General features: G+C 39.2%; 1 protein-coding gene across 1 annotated transcript in view; it reads left to right on the top strand.

The window, feature by feature from the left end:
- Positions 1–239: 239 nt before the first annotated feature.
- Positions 240–20,941, top strand: part of ZPLD1 (zona pellucida like domain containing 1) — a 552,784-nt gene continuing 532,082 nt past the window's right edge. Inside the window, exons 1-2 of the mRNA XM_047875473.1 lie at positions 240–358; positions 1,083–1,174. The gene's annotated coding sequence lies outside the window, so the exon portion shown is untranslated. The remainder of the gene's footprint in view (positions 359–1,082; positions 1,175–20,941) is intronic.

The raw sequence follows: 20,941 nt of genomic DNA, 5'->3' as shown, positions 1-20,941 counted from the left end.
TTTTGAGAGAGAGAGAGAGAGAGAGACAGACAGACAGACAGACTGTGTGTGTTTGGGGGACGGGGGGAGAGGGAGACACAGAATCGAAGCAGGCTCCAGGATCCCAGCTGTCAGCACAGACCCCATGTGAGGCTCAAACTCACCAATCGCGAGACCATGACCTGAACCGCGAGATCATGATCTGAGCCGAAGTCTGCGGCGCTTAACAGACTGAGGCACCCAGGCGCCCATCGGTTTGTTGTTTTGAAGTGAAGACGCTCCTGCCCAAAAGGAACTTACAACTTTAAGGGCAACACAAATGAGAAAAATGAAGACAAAATAAGACTGAAAACCAGAGAACATGATGATAATGATGATGGTAAGAAAAAGCAGCTCTAATCCTTTTATAAACATATCTACTCAATTTTTATTCTAAAATAATAAAATTCAGGGCACCTGGGTGGCTCACTCGGTTAAGCTTCTGACTCCTGATTTTGGCTCAGGCCATGATCTCATGGTTCATGAGTCTGAGCCCCACATAGGGCTCTGTACTCACAACATGGGAAAACGGAGTCTGTTTGCGATTCTCTCTCCTCTCTCTGTCCCTCCCCTGCTCATGCATGTGCATGCACACACACCCTCTCTCAAAGTAAATAAACTTAAAAAAAATACAAGAAAATTCTAAGAATCCACATGGGAGTCAATTTAGGAAAATAAAGAAGTCTTTCTCTGAAGCTCCTAGTGCACAAACTGCAGTTAATGAGTGACTACAAAACAGTAAGTGGATGAGAATCAAAACAGCTAATGAGGGGCACCTGGGTGGCTCAGTCAGTTAAGCCTCCAATTCCTGATTTTGGCTCAGGGGCAAGATAGCATGGTTGGTGAGTTTGAGTCCCCTGTAGGCCCCTGTGCTGACAGGGCGGAGCCTGCTTGGGATTCTCTCTCTCCGCCCCTCCCCCACTCACACTGTTTCCCTCTTTCTCTCTCAAAATAAGTAAATGAACTAAAAAAAAAAGCTAACGAAAAAATGGGGGATTAATTATAAGCCTAGGAAGTCAGAAAACAAATCTGAGATGATTTGATATATACCATATTGTCGACAGGGCTCATTGATTTCTCCAAAGTGTCTCTGAGACACATACTGCCTGGAATCAGTCACTTCCTGCCTTGTCTGCCACCCATTGTGTAGCCACAAGTAAGTTACTTTGCCTCTCTACTATTGTTTTCTCTTTTGTTAAAAAGGGAAAATAGGTTGTTGTATTAAATGAGAAAATCCACCTAACATATTTAAATACAGCCCCTGTTGCATAATAAGCACTCAAGAAATGTTGGGCATCATTAGAAATGGTGTAAGTCAGTAGCTAAGAGAGCAAACCCTAGTCAGACTGCCTTGCCATTCTTGTGTTTTTTCTACTTGCTTATAGGATCAGATCATCAACAATGACCTCTATTATAGTTTTTGTTTTTGAATTGCTTTATGATAATCATGAATTTATCAATCAAAGTAGACATTCACAAAGTGCTTCTGGCAAGTCCAGAGTTTTCTAATGAGGACTGTTGCATCATAAAAGGCTCATAGAGAGTAGAAGTATTTACTATTAATGAAACTCTTAATGAAGCCACGAGCATTTTCACCATTCAGATGGCAAAACCAAAAAAGCAATTCTTTCCCTTAGAAAGTGGAATGTTGGATATGTTTGGAGTGTATTACAACTTGACCTTTCAGTGCCCAGAGCTGTCCTATGGTGGGTAGGTGGAGAAAAGAATCAGAGAGAATCTGAATATATGTTATACGCTTTGACATTTAGGGAAAAGTCAAGAAGAACATTTAACCCAGTATGTAGTGTTTGGCATGGGATTAGGATAATTTGTAAATATATACATTTTAAAAACTAATATTTATTGTTTTTATATTACATAATTATGTTTATTTTTGAAACTTTAGAAAGCAGGAATAAGAGAAAATACAAATCTTAACATTTTAATGCACTTCCTTCCAAGCTTTTTAATATAGTTATATCTAAATATATATTTATAGTTTTAATATGGATCTTTTAGTTTCTAAATTCCTAAAGAACCAGTAAGTCAACTTACTTGGGTTTGCTGGACATTGGTGTTTTTCAGAAGACCTCGTTATGAACGTTGGAAGAGCCTAGTGGTTGAAAATTACAGCTGGTTCCTTTTGAGTTTTTGTGGGATAGGATCCTGCTACTCAAGTTCTGGGAACCAGTAGTATCAGCATCACCTGGGAGCATATTAAAAATCAACAATTGTTGGTCCCACTTCAGATCTAGTACATCCCACATGCATTTTTAAAATATTTGTTTGTTTGTTTGTTTATTTATTTATTTATTTATTTATAGAGCATGCGCAAGCAGGAGACGGGCAGAGAGAGAGGGAGACAGAGAATCCCAAGCAGGCTCCACACTGTCAGCACAGAGCCCTATGTGAGATCATGATCTGAGCGGAAATCAAGAGCCACCTGAGCCACCCAGGTGTCTCTCTGCCACCCTCCTGCAACTGCTTTTAAAAAATTTTTTTTTTTAACGTTCATTTATTTTTGAGACAGAGAGAGACAGAGCATGAACAGGGGAGGGACAGAGAGAGAGGGAGACACAGAATCTGAAACAGGCTCCAGGCTCTGAGCTGTCAGCACAGAGCCCGACGCGGGGCTCGAACTCACGGACCGTGAGATCATGACCTGAGCCGAAGTCGGATGCTTAACCAACCGAGCCACCCAGGCACCCCCGCAACTGCTTTTTAATATAAATTCTGGGTGATTTGTATGCACATTAAATTTCGAGTAACGGAGAAACTGGACAAAGTATTGTTTCTCTAATAAGACAGTTGTTGAAGGGCTGATTAGTCCCTAGTCCCAGAACAACATCCTCTCCTGCCAAGCAATCCATTGCTTCCTCGGGTCTCACTTCCACACAGGCATTGTTGGGACAAGTCTGGTTAGAGATCCACCAAACGGCCTGCAGGAAAAAGTTTTGCTAAGCGCCCCCAGCCAGGAGATGAAAGACACAAAATGAATCTGGGACATGCCAACAGGCCAGTAAAACTCCATAAATCTAAAGTCTGTGTTGTTCAGCATCTTATTACTTTATCACAGCACTTTTCCTGGGCTCACTGTTGAATGACCAGGAAATGGGGTTCGACCACTTGAAAAACCCAGCAGTAAAGTTTGTCAGTAGCATCTTCATCGGCAGGGGTCTATTGACTTGGAGAACTGAGGCTGACCTAAAGAACAAACTGAAAAGAAACACTCCAAAACAACATATCTGGAAGTAGAGCAGCTTTCTAGATGGGAGCAAACATGTACTTTTTCACACCCTCATATCCTTCATTTTCTGGAATAGGAATGTGTCTATCTACAGAGCACGGTTGTGGCCATTTCCTGGTGAGCATGACTAATAATAATAATAGCCTACATTTGACAGCATTTTATGATTCACAAAATACTATAGCAGTGCTTCCCAAATTTAATGTGCATGTAAATCACCTGCAGATCTTGTTAAAATGAAGATATAATTGAGTAGTTCTCCAGTGGGGCCCGACTTCTCTTTCTAATAAATGCACAGGTGGTGCTCATACTGCTGGTCCACAAACCTTATATTGAGAAGCAGGTTGTTACCATGATTTCCTCTTGAGATTCCCAGAAATTCTGTGAGGTAGGTGGAGCTGGCATTTTTTCCCCTTTCCCCATGAGAATATTGGTCCTATGAGGGTAAGGATTTGCTGACTGCTGTATCCCAAGTAACTATAATAGCAGGCACTCAATAAATTTTTGTTGGATGAACAAATGATTGCATCTTAATCTTATAGAGGAATTTGAGTAATGCTTTAACCAAAGTCACAGTCTGATAATTCAAAGCTGGCATTTGAACCTAAGAAACCACTTAAATCTAAGTTCGGTACCAGATGAATCTACTTTAATGGTTTGACTTCCTTCCTTCCTTCCTTCCCTCCCCTCTTTCTTCTTTTTCCTCTTCCTCCTCTTCCTCTTCCTCCTCCTTCTTTGGTAAAGGTAAATTTTTTTGAAGAGACCTTTTAAATTGAAGTATAACATAGGAAAATGGCCCAAACATCAGCATAGACTTGACTATCTTTTACTGTGGGAACATACACCTAGAACCACCTCTCAGATCATAGAATTACCAGCTCCCTGGGCACCTGTCCTGTGCCCACTCCCAGTGATTATTCTCTCCTTCAGACATTGGTGCTGTTATGACTTTTATCATCATAAAATAGTTTTGAACTTGATAGAAGTAGAATTTTATAATATATACTCTTCAGTGTACACCTTCAGTGTTAATTTTGCATTCCTGAATATAGCAGTAATTTGCTCATTTTCACTTTATAGTATTCCATTGTGTATACTGTGCATATTCCATGAACATACCACAATTTATCATATGTCTCACTGTTGATGAGCTTTAGAGTTGATTCCAGTTTTTGGCTAATATGAATAATGCTGCCTTGGACATCTTGTACATGACTTTTGGTGAGCATAAGTACTTATTTCTTTTGGATATGTACTAGACATGGAGTATTTATCATTTGGGGTATATTCAGTTCCTATAGATATTGTTAGCCAAACATCTTCCAAAGTGGTTGTATTAATTCTTTTGTCTTTGTTTGATTGTAATGTTGATTACATTCCCTGGGTAATCATTAAAATTTTATTTTCCCTTTTGCTGCGTGAAGAGTTATGATGAGTTTTATAACTATGACTTTTGGATCAGGATGGTGGATTGAACACAAATATTTTTCTTCCTTCAAAAACCTCATAAAATGACAATAAATAGATTTTTTTGGAGAAAGGTATAAATCTAAAGGGATATAAAAAATGAGAGGGGAAATAATATCAACACAATTTGAGATACTTAAGAAAGCTGAATCCTATGCCAGGCAGAAGCTGAAAAGTAAACTGATTTACAGTCCAGACTCCCTAAAAGCTTGAGGAATTGGCACACAAGTACTTCTGGAAGAGGGGAGGTAGTGCTAAAAAGGATAGTACTGATTTAAAGTCTACTTAAAAAGCAGTTAGATTCCCCTCCCCCAATCCATAGACTCAGAATTGTTTTCTACCCCTAACCACCTGGAGGAAGTCTGAGAAAATTATCACTGGAGAGTGTAAAACAGAGGGTCCCTGCACTAGGATTTGTCAGACACAATTGTGGGTGGAAGTATGATGTTGAAAACATAGGGATTAAATATATCCTTAATACTGGGAAAATATCTTCTAGATAGGAGACTGGGAGATCCTTCTCTAGGAACTCTACTAGTCCAAGAAGAAAGAAGTAATGATACTGATATTTGGGAAGGAAGATCTCCAAGGAAATGGTCCAGCTAGATCAATAGGTACACTGAAGCCCATGGTAGTCAAACACCAACCACAGGCTCAGAACTTCCTATCGGCCCTTTTAGGAGCCAACTCAATATGTGTAGGCAAGCAAGGTCACCAGCTAGCTGAGATTAAGATTTCAGCATAAAACATAGAGATCGAAACTAACACAGAAAAAAACTAACAGAAAAAAAGTAACCTGGAAGAAAAGAAGATTTGTTAGGGGAAAGACTATTTTTTTTTTTTAATTTATTATTTACTTTTAAAATGTTTATTCATTTGGAGAGAAAGAGAGAGAGAGTGAGAGAGAGAGAGAGAGAGAGAGAGAGAAAGAAAGAAAGAAAGAGAGAGCATGACCAGGGGAGGGGCAGAGAGAAGGGGAGAGGATTTCCAAAGTGTGCTCTGGGACAACAGCAGCTAACCTGATGTGGGGCTCCAACTCACAAACTGCGAGATCATGACCTGAGCTGAAGTTGGACGCTCAACAGACTGAGCCACCCAGGTGCCTCAAGACTTTTTTTTTTTTTTAATTTTAAGTTTATTTATTTATTTGAGAGAGAGAGAGAGAGAGAGAGAGAGAGAGAGAGAGAGAGCACGAGCAGGGGAGGGGCAGTGAGGGAGAGAGAGAATACCAAGCAGGCTTCATGCTGTAAGCACAGAGCCTGACACAGGGCTTGATCTCACAAACTGTGTGCCCATGACCTGAGCCAAAATTAAGAGTTGGGTGCTTAACCAACTGAGCTATCCATGTGCCCCAGGGGAAATACAGTTTTAAAAAAAATCATCATTAATATTCTCAGAGAGACATAAAATGTTATTGCATTCATGAAATAAGAACAGGTTGCTTTAAAAAAAAAAGGACAATTGGGAACACTTAGAAATTAAGAATATAACAGAAATGAAAAGAGGGAAGATAAACAGAACAGTGGGAAGATAAAATTGAGATACCTACAAGTTGAGCTAAAAGGAAAAGAGGTGGAAAAGAGAAGAGAAAATATAATAAAATTAGAGGACCAGAACATGGGATCCAATACCTTTATAGTAGGAGTTCCAAAAGGAGACAAAAAAAGAGGGAAAATAGAAAGGAGGAATTCATTACCTAAATAAAGAAACTTTTCTAGAACTTAAGTTTAGAGTTTCTAGGTTGAAAGGATCCATAGGTTGCCCAACAAAACGGATTAAAAATAGACTCATTCTAGGGTACATTATTGTATTAACTTCACAATACTGGTGAAATCAGGAAGTTCTACAAACTTCCGTAAATTAAAACAAAACAAAACAAGTTGCATACAAAATACATATATATAAAAAAAATCAATACACCTATGCGTTTTTCAACAACAACAACAACAACAACAACAGAGTCTAGAATATAATGGAGCAGTACTTTCAAATTTTTGAGGAAAAATGATTCCTAACCTAGAATTCTACACTCAGATTCATAAGTAAATATGAGAATAAAATTTAAAAAATTCAGATACTCAAGGTCTGAAAAAAATTTTATCTCCCATGAGCTCTTTCACATAGATCTCCTACTGAATATGATCCATTAAAATGAGGGAGTAAACTAAGAAGGAGAAAGGAACAGGAGATAAAGAACAGGGGATTTAATAAAAGAGAGTGTAAATTCTTTGGAATGAAAGAAGGGAGATCCTAAGATAATAGGCACTGAATATAGACAACAGCTAGGCATTAATGTCCAGAATTAAGTAAGTAAGTAGGCTACAGAAAAGATTTTTCTCAAGAAGAGGAACTTAATAGACTGACACTGTGTTCACAATATACTGATGGGAGTTTCAGACATCTGGCAGAGAGCTTGGAATCGAATTGTGATAAGTAAATAGAAAATTGAGCATATGAGTAAATAAGGAAGAAAGCAGGGGTTATTAATTGTTCTCCAATCTCCTCTCCCACCTCCCATAAAAGAAAAAAACCTTGTACAGGAAAGGAATCAAGTAGACTACAAGTCTCAACTGTTAATGGCATTTACATATTCACAATAATGTAAACAATGTTGATGTAATCAAAATCTCAATACAACTCTGTTGAATGAAATAGATGGTGAATGAATGAATGAATGGGGATGGTGGTGGTTATGGGAAAAGAGTATTAAAGAAAGCTAAGCTTCATCTTCCCTGGTAGAAAATCAATAGATAATGACAAAAACTGAAGACTCAAGAAGATAACAATATATGCATGTTACTTAGTGATCTAGTGATAAAATCCTCTGAAGGAGAGGAATGATGTTGCCTCTGGGAGGGGGATGCTATTTTTTAAATTAGGTCTTGTAAAGTAAGTACATGTCTCTTCAAACTATGTGAAAGTGTATCTCTGATAGAAATAACAACTTAGAATAAATTTTATTCTGATTCTACCACTGACGCCTCTCTAACTTTCTTAAGGTTTATTTTATTTATTCATATAAATGAGCATTAAAAAAACTTTTTTTAATGTTTTTATTTTAGTTTTGAGAGAGAGAGAGAGAGAGTGAGCATGAACAGGGGAGGGGCAGAGAGAGAGGGAGACACAGAATCTGAAGCAGGCTCCAGGCTCCGAGCTGACAGCACAGAGGCCAACGTGGGGCTTGAACCCACCAACCGTGAGATCATGATCTGAGCCAAAGCCAGATGCTTAACCGACTGAACCACCCAGGTGCCCCTAAAAATGAGCATTTTAATCCATAATTTAAATATGTCCAATTTTTGCCAGTTCTGGTCTCTATTCCCAGCAAATTATTTGTAGGAATCCCAAGGATCTCATTTGTCAGTGACCTGTTTCTCCTGCACATGCATGGGTTCTGGGAAACAGTGAAGAGGACGAGAGAGGGAAGAAGAAAAAAGAATTTTCAGATGTTACCACAAATAGATGATTTGTCTATGAATAAGGAGAATCCTTGGCCCTGGATAATTCAGAATTAACACACTTCCCCCTCACTCAGAGCTGGAGCCACAAGTTTATTCTGTGTGGCTTATGCAGTGACTAGTGTGGAGAAGGAATCTTGTAATATAATGAAAGAACCAAGGTCCTGTAATTGACACAGATGTTCAGGTGTGAGTCATTGGCAAATGATCATTCTTACTGTGAAATGGTCCTTCAAAGAAGGAAAACCCAACATGGTGTAATATGTGTTACAGGTAAGACAGCGGGTGTAATTTTGGACACGAAGTTGCTCTGGCTTAAGTTCCTTTGGACTTAAGTCCCACCTCTTGCTTAGAACTCTTCTATTGGTTGTCCCTATTACTAGAACATGGCCTCTCAGACTTCAGTGAGCCTCCAAATAAGCTGGAGGGCTTCTTAAAACACATACTCCCCGAGTCCCCCCTTCAGAAATGCTAATTTAGTAGGTCTGGCAGAGGGCTCAGAATTTTCATTTTTAACAACTTCCTATGTGCTGTTGCTGCTGCTGAGTGTGGGGGCCACACCTGGTGAAGCACCAGGTAGTGAATTTTGAGAGGTTCAGATTAACAAAGAGTTTTAATGGGAAAGAATGAGTGTGTCAGCAGCTCGTAGGAATTGCTTTTTTTTTTTAAATTAAATATATCGTATGAACAGAAGAGTGTACAGGATGTATTTAAACAAATATGTATTTGTTAAGTTTAAAGGGTAATCTTTTAAAAAACCCAATGTATCAGGACCTGGAACATTCTAGAACATTAGAGTACCCTTGTGGTGACTTGGTTAAGCTAATATTTTGTTTGTTTTTAGTATCTGTGTTCATGATTGAGTCTGGCTTGTAAGTTTCCTCTTTTGTTTTTTGGCTAATATAAGGTTTTAGGACTACCAATTTCCTGTAATTTCTGCCTTAGCTGGATTTACCCAATTTTGTTTGTGGCATTTTTATTCAGTTCTACATTTTTTCTATTTTCCAATTTAATTTCTTCTTTGACCCATGAGCTATTTAGTTTATTTATTTGCAAACATATGGGATTTTCTAGTTATCTTTCTGTTAGTGGTGTCAAATTTAATAGCCTTGTGTGGTAAGAGACTGTGCTTTGAATTAAAACAATATTTTTGGTATTTTTTGAAACTTACTTTGAGGATCAGGGTGGGTCAATCGTTGTGTTTCAAGTGTGCTTAAAAAGAAAGCAAATTCTGCTGTTTGGAGTTCATTGTTCTGTCTCTCTCTATATATATCTGTATATGTATATCTATCTCTATATATCTTTTAAAAATATATTTATTGTAAATCTTAATTATGATTTTTATATGTAATTAAAATAAATTCATGTAAATTTTGCTGAGTTTTTGTATTCTTGATCTATCAAATACAGAGGGATTTATTAAACTATCCCTATATGATACTGCATTTATCTATTTATTCTCCTAACTTTTGCTTTAAATATTTTGAGGTGTCAAAAGTTGCATAAAAATTTAAAATAACTTCTTTCATATGAAATGTCCCTTTGGTTATTAAGAAGTGATAGTCTTTAAAGCTAGTGTGCCTTTGAGATTATTTCATTTGATATTAATGTAGCTGCATAATTATATAATTAGTGGTGATGTTTTGCTGATCCTTCCCTGTCCTCATACACTGCTCATGTCCTCCCTTCCCTGTTTTGTTCCCCATTCCCACTGGAAGTGACATTAAACAGTTGGAAGATGGCTTTGGGGACTAATAGTAATAGTCCTGACTCTTCTTCCCCACTACATACCCAGAAGAATTAGAATACATATGTATCAGAATACATATATGGGGGTAGAATTGCCCCCCTGCAGTTGTATAGTGATAACTGGTCAGCTTTGGTAATGTACTGGTTCTTTATTTCTGTGCTGGCCTGGAAGGAATCATGGTAACCCCATGGTGTTGAGAATGGTGTGATCTGGCGTCACATCTGAAGCACCATTAGTCAAAGGGGCCATATACCTTTAGGGAGGTCTTGAAGAATAGAAATTAAGAAGCCCTATTCCAAGTAGCAAAGCTACAAGGAAATCAGATTTTGCATATTCCTGGATGTGCTCCTGTGAGAAGATTACTCATGTAAGGACTGTCTTCTGATTTCATCTCACGTGTACCTAATGAGGTCCTTCCCTATTCCCCATTTCCCCCGTGCTCCTGAATAACACAATCTACAATCCTATCGAGGGTGCATCTTATGTGGAAGGTAACTGGGACAGTTTAATGACATGGCTGCCATTTTGGGGACATTCCTCCCTTCAGGAGGTGGGGGTCTATGTCTCTTCCACCTTCATATGGGTGGGTTTGTGATTGCTCTGATGAATAGAGCACATTAGAAGTGATGCTAGGTGACTCCGAGGCTGGGTCACAAAAGGCCGTGCAGCTTCTTCCTTGTTCCCTGGAGTGATTGTCCTCTGAGCCCTGCACTATCATGTAGGAGTTGTGACTACCCCAAGACTGCCAAGCTAGGGAGGCCACACGGAGGCACTGTGGTTGACAGCTCCAGCTTGTCCTTTACCCATCCCAGGCCAAGTATTAGACGTGTAATTAAAGAAACCATACTGAAAGTGGATTCTCCTGTCCCTGCTGTTTCAGCCATACCTTTGGAGTCACCTTATAGCCTTTGGAGTCATCATAGCTGAGGCTCCAGAAGATGCTGAGCAGAGAGAAGTCATCTCTGTGTGTTCTGTTAAAATTCCTGACCACCAGAATGGACAAACATAATAGCGTTTGTGTTGTGAGTGTTATGCCACTCACTGTATTTTGAGGTGGTTTGTTATGCAGATAGATTAGCTGAAACAATAGTACCCACAAACAGGCAGTTGAGAGCTCACTTTCCCCAGTCTGTCACCATTTCTCTATTTACAGCCACTTACCTGCTAAGATCAAGAAATCAGGATTATTTGGTTGTATATAGAAATGTGTACACAGTAACCACTGCTTTCACCTTGACCTGAGCTTGGCTTCAGACCTTTGTAAACGAGCTGCCAGGCTGAGCAGGATCAACCATTGTTAAGGCATGGAATGTGTCCAGGTTTTCACTTGGAAGATGATTGCTCCCCAGGATGGGCTCATCCATCACAACTAGGTTTCCTGTTTGTGTGGCTAAATGTATCAGATGATAACTGGGGGAAACTTGGTATCTTTAGAATAATCCTGCTCTATTCATTTGCTTCTGAAAAGCAAACAAAATAGCACTTCAAGGCTTCTTCCCCCTTGACATGGGATATTTGTTTCAAAATGTATCTGTGGGGCAGTCTGCATTTTCTTTTGAGGAGATCCTAGGAGAAAGGCAGCCTTATAGGCTGGCTAAATATTACACTTGCCAGATTTCAGGTTGTGCCAAAAGTTTAGCCTTTTCTTTTTCCATTGAAGTACTGGAAAGCATTGTAGTACTTTATTGAGAATGATGAATAGTATCTATTTAATCTTTATTGCTTTATAAAACAGAGCTTCATTTTTCTTACCTTTTCTGGATATGTTTCCTCTTATTTATTACCATAACACCCAGGTACTTAAATCCTTGACTAAACTCATTGGCAATATTTGTTCTACTTTTATTTATTTTTTATTTTCATTTTTTTAAGTAAATCAAAAAATTATTTGATGTGAAGAGAAACCAGAGTATTATTCTACTTTTTTTTATAGGCAAATAAAACAGGGTACTCTGATGTAGCTCTCTAAACTTGGATCACTTACAGAGTCCTGAAGTGTAAACATCCATAGGGAAAGTCCTAGAGAGTTAACCAAGAGTTGGTTGGTAAGAAAGAAACTTGCCAGTAAAATGGTTGACAGCATCTTTAATTTTATCTCTGACATGTCTCTTGGGTTTCCTTTAGCTTTGCCACTTAAAAAAAATTTTTTTTTTAACATTTTTTTATTTTTGAGAGCTTGAGTGGGGGAGGGACAGAGAGAGAGGGAGACAGAGAATCTGAAGCAGGATCCAGGTTCTGAGCTGTCAGCACAGCGCCTGATGCAGGGCTGTGAGATGGTGACCTGAGCTGAAGTTGGATGCTTAACTGACTGAGCTACTCAGGTGCCGCTAGCTTCACCACTTTCTTAGACTATTACAAAAGGTGGCTACTGCCCTTTGTATTCAGACTTGGCTCCCTACCAGCTCCCTTCCTCCTTGGTCTGTAGGGCCACAGGCTTTGTCTTTTGTGGTTGTGTCTCCATTGCCTAGCACAGTGCCTGGTGCATAGCTGGTGTACAAATATATAATGAGAATATGAAGGGAAGGTTTTCTTTCCTGTGAATGGTAAAAACATTCACATTAAAAAAAAAATAGAGTACTTCCAACTTTTCTGAAGGCCTTTCAAACTTAAGAAGGTGAATTTTCAAAGGTAATGTTTTCTCCAGGTATTTGAGAACTATTGTATACATATTCAGGGCTTCAGAGGTCAATTTACTGTCCATATTAAGGACACATTACCTTATTAGAAACATTAATTTTTTTTCAAGGAACTAACAGTGAATTTTAGATTTCAAGCCATTATGTTTCTTGATAAAGCTGCCAGAATCTCTGTATATAAACAAAAGTGAAGAGGTGTAATCTTGTATATTAGTAAAAGAGCAATATTCAGTGAATCCAAGTGGCTTCTAGGGCCCTGAAGGAACCTGTGCACCAGGGAACCTTGCTCTCAAGCCAGGATCAAAACAGATTTCATGGTAGGGATTCAGACTTTGAGAGGGGGAGGAAAGGATTGCATGAACGTTGCATAGTTTGGTAATAAAACACTTAATTGGAAATATTTTCTCATTTGTTCTCTGAAGAAAAGTCAAATACAGATCTTCTTGGGCTTATGATGGCATTACATCCTGATAAACCTATAGTAAGTTGAAAATGTTGGAAGTCAAAATGCATTAATACACCCAGCCTACTGAACATCCTAGCTTAGCCTAGTCTACCTCAAATGTGTTCAGAACACATTAGCCTACAGGTGGACACATCATATAAGCCTATTTTATGATAGAGTGTTGAATATCTCATGGAATTTATTGAATACTCTACTGAATGTGAGAAACAGAATGGTTATATGGGTAGAGAATGGTTGTAAGTGTATCAGTTGTTCACACTCGTGATCATGTGGCTGACTGGGAGCTCGGCTGGCTGTCCAGCATCGTGAGAGAGTATCTTACTGCATATTGCTAGCCCAGGGAGAAGATCTACAACCACAATTCAGCATGCCGTTTCTATTGAATGCCTGTTGCTTTCCCATCATTGGGAAGTTGAAAAATTTCAAGTTGAACCATCTTAAGTCACGGACCATCTGGATTGGAAGACACTAATTTGTGACACTAAGCAGTGATAGGAGATAGGAGGAGCCTCCCTTGTCTCCTGTCCTCCACCCTCCACATGTCCTTCCCCTACTGTTCTCCACATAATAGCTGGAGAAATCCTTCTAAAAACACCTCAGTCAGATCATATGACCTCAACACTCAAAATGATCCATGGCTCAGGGATTTGCATAACAAACATGAATAAAAGCCAAAGCCCTTCTGGATTCTGGCCAACTCACAGACTCAAACCACTCTTTTCTATGAGCTTTCAGTTTCATTCATACTGGAAGTTTCCTTGTTGTTTCTGGAAAACTCCAATCCCATACTCTACATTTGCTGCTTCCTTTGTCTTTAACACTGTTCCTCTAGATATCTATGGCTTGTCTTCTTGCTTACTTAAGTCTTTGGTCAGTGTCATTTTTTTAAAAGTGTTTTATTTATTTTTGAGAGAGAGAGACAGAGACAGAGTATGCTGGGCAGGGGCAGAGAGAGAGGGAGACAGAATCCACAAAGCAGACTCCAGGCTCTGAGCTGTCAGCACAGAGCCCAATGTGGGGCTTGAACCAGTGAACCACGAGATCATAACCCGAGCTGAAGTCAGACGCCCAACTGACTGAGCCACCCAGGCGCCTCACTCAGTGTCATTTTTTTCAGAGGCCTGTGTGACCATCCTATCCCCCTTTTTTAGCATTCACTCCTGCTTGACAATCTGTTAGGGAACATCAATTTACTGGCTACTCCACTGGAAAATGAATTCCTTGTTATCAGATACTTTGCCTGTTGTGAGCACTGATGTATATTCCTGGTGCCTCGAATGGTGTCTGGTGTCTAGCTGGTGTATATGAAATATTTGTGAGATGAATGAATAAATGAACAAATGAGAGCAATTAAATACAAAATAATGTTATGGTGAAAGAAATTCAGGCAAATGGGTTTATAAATGTTTCTTGAGAATATTCCCTCAATACTGATTTTCATGATATCAGCAATTGATTTATCCAAATTGAACTCGGCAGAAATAAAAAGAAGGAGGGAAGAAAAGAATGGAGAGCAGGGATGGTCTAGAGGTGGGGGATAGAAAGTGGGGTAAAGATTGGGATGAGCAGTGCTGTCATTATTTGTGCACTGTACTCAGGCAGAAGATTCAATCAAGCTTGAAATAGGCAATGTCTTTGGTGGAAATCCATGGAAAGATCGTATGACTAATTTTAAGTGTTTCCCTGACCAACAATAAAGATGTGAAACAACTTTTCAAGGGGCTTGGTAAGTGAAGGATTTATTGACATGCTCAAGGTAGGAATTGAAAAATGAAACAAAAGCCCTAGAGAAACAGAGGAGAACTGATCAGATCACAAGAAGACACTGAACTTCATGGGGCATTCCAGGAGTTTTCAGGGGTAATTTGAATTACATGAGATTTTCACTCTGTGGGCTGACTCACCTAACCATGGAATAAGATATGACTCCATTGTAAAGAAAGAAGGAAAGATTAGGATTTGATCTGGGTATGCACTGAAATTGTTAAGGTTGATAGTGGAAGATGTGTCACAATGGAAGTGGTTCTGTGTCTCACCCATCTTTCTAGCTGATAAGTATTTAGGAAGGACTTTGATTTTGACCAAAACCAAGCTATCTGGAGTCGTGAAATACAAGTACCTCTTTCTAATTTATTGTCATCTCTCCATAAGATGGAATAAAAAGTTTGGATGTGGTTGTCAGTTTTTTTCTTTTCACATAACTGGTGATTCATTAGGATTTCCCAGTGAGAATGACATGAATGAAACTTCTTGCTTTCATGCATGTCTAGGCTATTGCAAGCCATCATATGACCTGCAACCTTGGGGTTGCCCTCTGAGAAGGTTTTAATATTTCTGACTCAGTTGTCTATGCATTCTTCACATAACCTTAACCTGGCAGTTCTAAAGTGGGAATGCCTGTGCACAACTGTGTGGTAGTGACAGTAGGGTGAAGAGAAGTATGGAGGTTGAGATGATGCAAGATCACACTTAAGATTTGGTGTGCTCTGGGATATACAAGAACACTTTTTGGAAATTAGCTAAAAGTGGAGGTAAATGTAAATTTGTTTTTGCATTGCTGAGGTATACTTTCAGTCTCCCTCTCATTTTGTGTCTTACGGATTTCTTTTGGTGTGTAGGAGTTAGACCAATGAAATCTCATGGACTTACTTGGGTGGTTGGTTCACACTGACTCGTATTCTAACCTTGAAAAATCACTGGGGGTTGTTTTTGTTTTTGTTTTTTCTCAAGAGGAGGGCAGGAAATAGGTAAATAGCTATGACATCACTCATGGTATAGGAAGCCACATTTAGGGTATCCTCATGAATATCGAAATATGTAATTGACCTGTGTCCACTCTTGACTGTAAGACTTCTTAGCTCTGTTTTATTTTTTTGCATTAAATAACTTTCAAAAGTAACAAGATATATCCTTTTGTTAACTTACAAAAATTCTATAGGACACAATAAAGTAAAAATAATAATACAAGTTTAGGTTATGAGAATAGTCACTGGAAAAATTGTGATCAAATCTCTAATTTCCTCCAGTATTTAGGTTAGTAAGGAAAATAGTTTCCCCACTTGTATCCTCTTTGTTCCAAACTCAGTCTTTTTTTTTTTTTTTTCCAAGTAGGCCCTAGACCCAGGGTGGAGCCCAATCTGGAGCTTGAACTCATGGCCCTGAGACCTGAGCTGAGATCAAGAGTTGGTCGCTTGGGGTGCCCAGGTGGTTCAGTTGGTTAAGCGTCCAAATTTGGCTCAGGTCATGATCTCATGGTTCGTGGTTCCAGCCCCGCATCGGGCTCTGTGCTGGCAGCATGGAGCCTGCTTGGGATTCTGTGTCTCCCTCTCTCTCTGCCCCTGTCCTGCTCGTGCTCTGTCTCTCAAAACTAAATGTTAGAAAAATAATAATAATAAAAAAAAAAGACTTCGTTGCTCAACCGACTGAGCTACCCAAACTCAGTCTTTGGGGGATGTGGAGAGTTGTAGGTTTTATCACTGTAACACAGAGATTAGCTATTGTGATAATCATCATCTAAATTAAAATGAGTGATACAAAAAGTTGAGATCAAGAAATAAACAGTGCAGTCTAATGATTGAAAAGTCAGTCTTGAAACCACTGGGATGAAATTTCATGTCCTCTGTGGGTGACTCACTGCTTAGCTGTGTCATGAGTTTCATTTTGAAATGAAATACGCTGTGTGGTTTCATTTGAGGCTTCATGTTGATGCAAAAAGGAAATGAACCCATATTGGGAAGTTAGGTTGAAATACATATAATTAATGATGAAAAAAGTGTCAGGCTGTTGTCTGGCCATCCTTCCCACCTCTGTTCTGGCTGTTCTGTAATCATCTGTCTGTCCCTCTGACTTGTCTTAGAACTCGCAAAGGGCGGGAACTGAGTCATGCAAATAGAAAGTGATCAATGAACAAGTGAATATTAGCTCTATGGGAGTGAAATCCTTAGCTCAAATCCCCCTGGATAATTGTTGATGTAAACACTCTATTCATGTTCCATGCATTTGTATAGTAGACTTAAGCACAGTCTTGTTTATAGAAGCTCTTTTAGAGTGTTATTTTTACCGTGATATTCACATTCCCAAACTTGGATATTCTCTTGAAGCCAATGGGGAGGCGGGGTGATGAGTGTAGGAAGAAGGGTAGAAACAAAATAGATTGAAAAATGAAGTAAGATTATTTTATTTTTTTAGTTGAAGGGAGATTAATGATTTTATTTTATTTATTTTTAAAATTTTTAAAAATTATTTTATTTATTTATTTATTTATTTATTTATTTATTTAATAATTTATTGTCAAGTTAGCTAACATAGAGTGTAGACGTTGTGCTCTTTGTTTTGGGGGTAGATTCCGTGATTCATTGCTTATGTACAACACCCAGTGCTCATCCCAACAAGTGCCCTCCTCAATGCCCATCACCCATTTCCCCCACCTCTGCTGCCCCCCATCAACTCTCAGTTTGTTCTCTGCATTCAAAAGTCTCTGATGGTTTGCCTCCCTCTCTGTTTGAAACTATTTTTTCCTCTTCCCTCCCCCCATGGTCCTCTGTTAAGTTTCTCAAGTCCACATATGAATGAAACATGAATCTGTCTTTCTCTGACTGACTTATTTATTCTTGAGAGAGAGCGACTGAGTATGAGTGGGGGAGGCACAGAGAAAGAGGGAGACACAGAATTCGAAGCAGGCTCCATTCTCCGAGCTGTCAGCACAGAGTCTGACGTGGGGCTTGAACTCACCAACAGAGAGATCATGACTTGAGCCAGTCAGACTCTTAAATGACTGAGTCACCCAGGCACCCCTATTTTTATTTTTACTTTTTAACTTAAAAAAATTTTTTTTAACGTTTATTTATTTTTGAGACAGAGAGCATGAACGGAGGAGGGTCGTAGAGAGAAGGAGACACAGAATCTGAAACAGGCTCCAGGCTCTGAGCTGTCAGCACAGAGCCTGACATGGGGCTCGAACTCAGGGGCCGCAAGATTATGACCTGAGCTGAAGTTGGACGCCTAACCGACTAAGCCACCCAGGAGCCCCCTTTTTAAAAGAATATTAATGTTTATTATTTATTTTTCAGAGGGAGAGAGACACAGTGTGAGTGGGGGAGGGGCAGAGAGAGAGGGAAACACAGAGTCTGAAGCAGGCTTCTGGCTCTGAGCTGTTGGCCCAGAGCCTGATGTGGGGCTTGAACTCATGAACTGCAAGATCATGACCTGAGCTGAAGTCAGACCTTAACCGAATGAGTTGTGCAGACACCCCGATTTTATTTATTTTTAACTTTTTATTTACTTTTGAAAGAGAGAGAGAGAGAGAGAGAGAGAGTGTGTGTGTGTGTGTGTGTGTGTGTGTGTGTGTGTGTGTGTGGGAGGAGGGGCAGAGAGAGAGGGGAACAGAGGATCCAAAGTAGGCTCTGCCCTGATAGCAAAGAGCCCAATGTGAGGCTTGAACTCACCAACCACCAGATCATGACCTGAGCCGAATTCAGACTGAGCCACCCAGGCACTTGAAGACTACTTATTTTATTTATTTATTTATTTATTTATTTATTTATTTATTTATTTATTTATTTAAAAATTTTAATGTTTATTTATTTTTGAGACAGAGAGAGACAGCATGAATGGGGGAGGGTCAGAGAGAGGGAGACACAGAGTCCGAAACAGGCTCCAGGCTCTGAGCTGTCAGCACAGAGCCCGATGCGGGGCTCGAACTCACGGACCGTGAGATCATGACCTGAGCCGAAGTCTGCCACTTAACCGACTGAGCCACCCAGGCGCCCCTTAAAGTTAATTTAAATTTATTTCAAGTTACTTCCATATTTTTGGAAGATGTCCAGTGTTCCAGACTGTTCCCAGGATACTAGACTTGGTGTCTGATTTCAAGGAATTTAATACTCTTGTGATGAGGAGGGAATAAAAAGGCGAGTTCTTGGTGACAAAGGAATTAGAGAAGAAGAAAACACTGTATGTAACAAATTATGCAACTGAATTGTGAGGTGGTACACTTTAATCTTTAGGTGCATAAGCTTTTAAATCAGTCCAGAACTGAGGTTGGCTCTACCATTACTAGCTCTGAGAGCTTGGAGAAGTTACCTGAGTTAATCCTCAATTACTTATGTGCAAAACAGAAATGATAATGATACCAATACCCTATAAGGATATTATGAGGGTTAAATAATATCATTCATGTATGTCATGCACCCAGCACCAATGGAAAGGGCTAGGAAAATAGCTCTAGTAACTGAGTTTATTTTAAAGTTTCTCTTGCTAATCCGTGTAAAATGTAACATTTTCGCAAGAGCTGGCATTTGTTACTTGTAGACCAATCAAAATCACCATATAATTGATAGTCATTGAAAATAAACACTGAGATCAGTACTTTGCTTTGCAAACTTCACTCAAGTAAATATCTTGAATCTTGTCCTTAAAAGAACACAGATCAGAGCACAGAGAGTTGCTTCATTTTTGACAACCAAATAAACTGTCTTTATTGTTCAAATTATAACCCCACAGTCTAACAGAGATATAAGAGAGAGTAAGGTTTAGATTCTGGAAAAAATGGAATAAATGCTATAGAAGAATAGCTGAAGAAATTGTTGAAACTTGGTAACTTTTCAAAATTGAGTTTCCATTTTCTGACCTACATGAACATTTCCCTTTCTTTTAGAATATGAACTCCAAACCTTTGGGGGAGAGCCTTTTTCTCTGTCTTGTTTAAACCATTTATTGAGTTCCATGTGAATTCTCTCAGTAACTCCTGAAGGATACCTCTCTGGTCTCTTTTTCTGTCTCATAAGAAGGCAGCTTATTCTTTTTCTTGCCAAGAACTCTGTTTTAGATTCTGTTACTGCTCACCTCCTCTTGGTTTTGCTCCATTCTCTAGGTCCTAGCTTACTTCCGCCTTTAATCTTTCCTCCTCTGCCCACATATATGGTCAGGGCCCTTCCTATCCTGAAATAACTCTCCTCTGACCCTGCTACTTGAACAGGCTAGTACTTACCCCCCGTTACCACCAAACTTCTCAAAGAGTATAAATTCTGCTTTCACTTCTTGCTCATGCATTTATTTCTTAACTCCTTGTACTATGGCTCCCACTTCTACCTTTCACCCCTCTATGAAACCACCTTCTGGAGGTCACCAGGTAATTTGTGGAAATTTCACTTCTATGAACTTTCTCCTGCTAAGCCCTCCTTGGTATCACTATCTACTGGTTCTTTTATCTTTCTGAGAACTTCTCTTCTTCCTCCCACACTAGCTGCTCCCCCTAACCCCCTCCTTCTTCTCCATAATGAAGATGTTCTCTTCTCTATATTCTTGGCCTCAGGCAACTAACTTCTTGTCCACTCACATTGCTTTGCACATGAATTTCATTAATTGCTTTGCCCTTCATCTCAAAATCTCTTTTCCTGATTCCCAAACCTAGCAATTTCCAGCTGTTGCCAGGATTTTCTTAGGTAATCAGCCAGAATTTCAAACTCAGCATGTTTAAAACTAAGCTTATAAATTTACACTTAGCAAACTCCAGGCTCTCTAATTGTTTTTATTTTGCTTTTATTAATGACAACACTACTAATGAGTCATCCTTCAAAACTCAACCAAATTTTTATTCTTACTTCTCATGCTTCGTGCCTAATATATTAAATTCTATCGGCTTTCTATTTCAGAGGCAGATGAACCTGGGTTGAGATCATGGTTTTCCTACTTGAGAAAATTATTTAAACTCTTGGCATCTTAGATGAAGAAAATAACATCCCCCTCCATGGCCAATTGAGAGGACTGGATAAAAGCTGCACATGTTATACTTACTCCTCAGTAAATAGTGATCCCATTCCTTTCCCTGATTTTGGCTACATCTGTCATACCCACTTTTCTTTTTCTTAAAACGGACTAATACTTATCAAGGTACTTCAC

Source organism: Prionailurus viverrinus, chromosome C2 (genome assembly GCF_022837055.1).
Source record: "Prionailurus viverrinus isolate Anna chromosome C2, UM_Priviv_1.0, whole genome shotgun sequence".
Lineage (NCBI taxonomy): Eukaryota > Metazoa > Chordata > Mammalia > Carnivora > Felidae > Prionailurus > Prionailurus viverrinus.
Note: the sequence above shows the minus strand (reverse complement) of the source record. Positions and strands in the feature narration are given on the sequence as shown.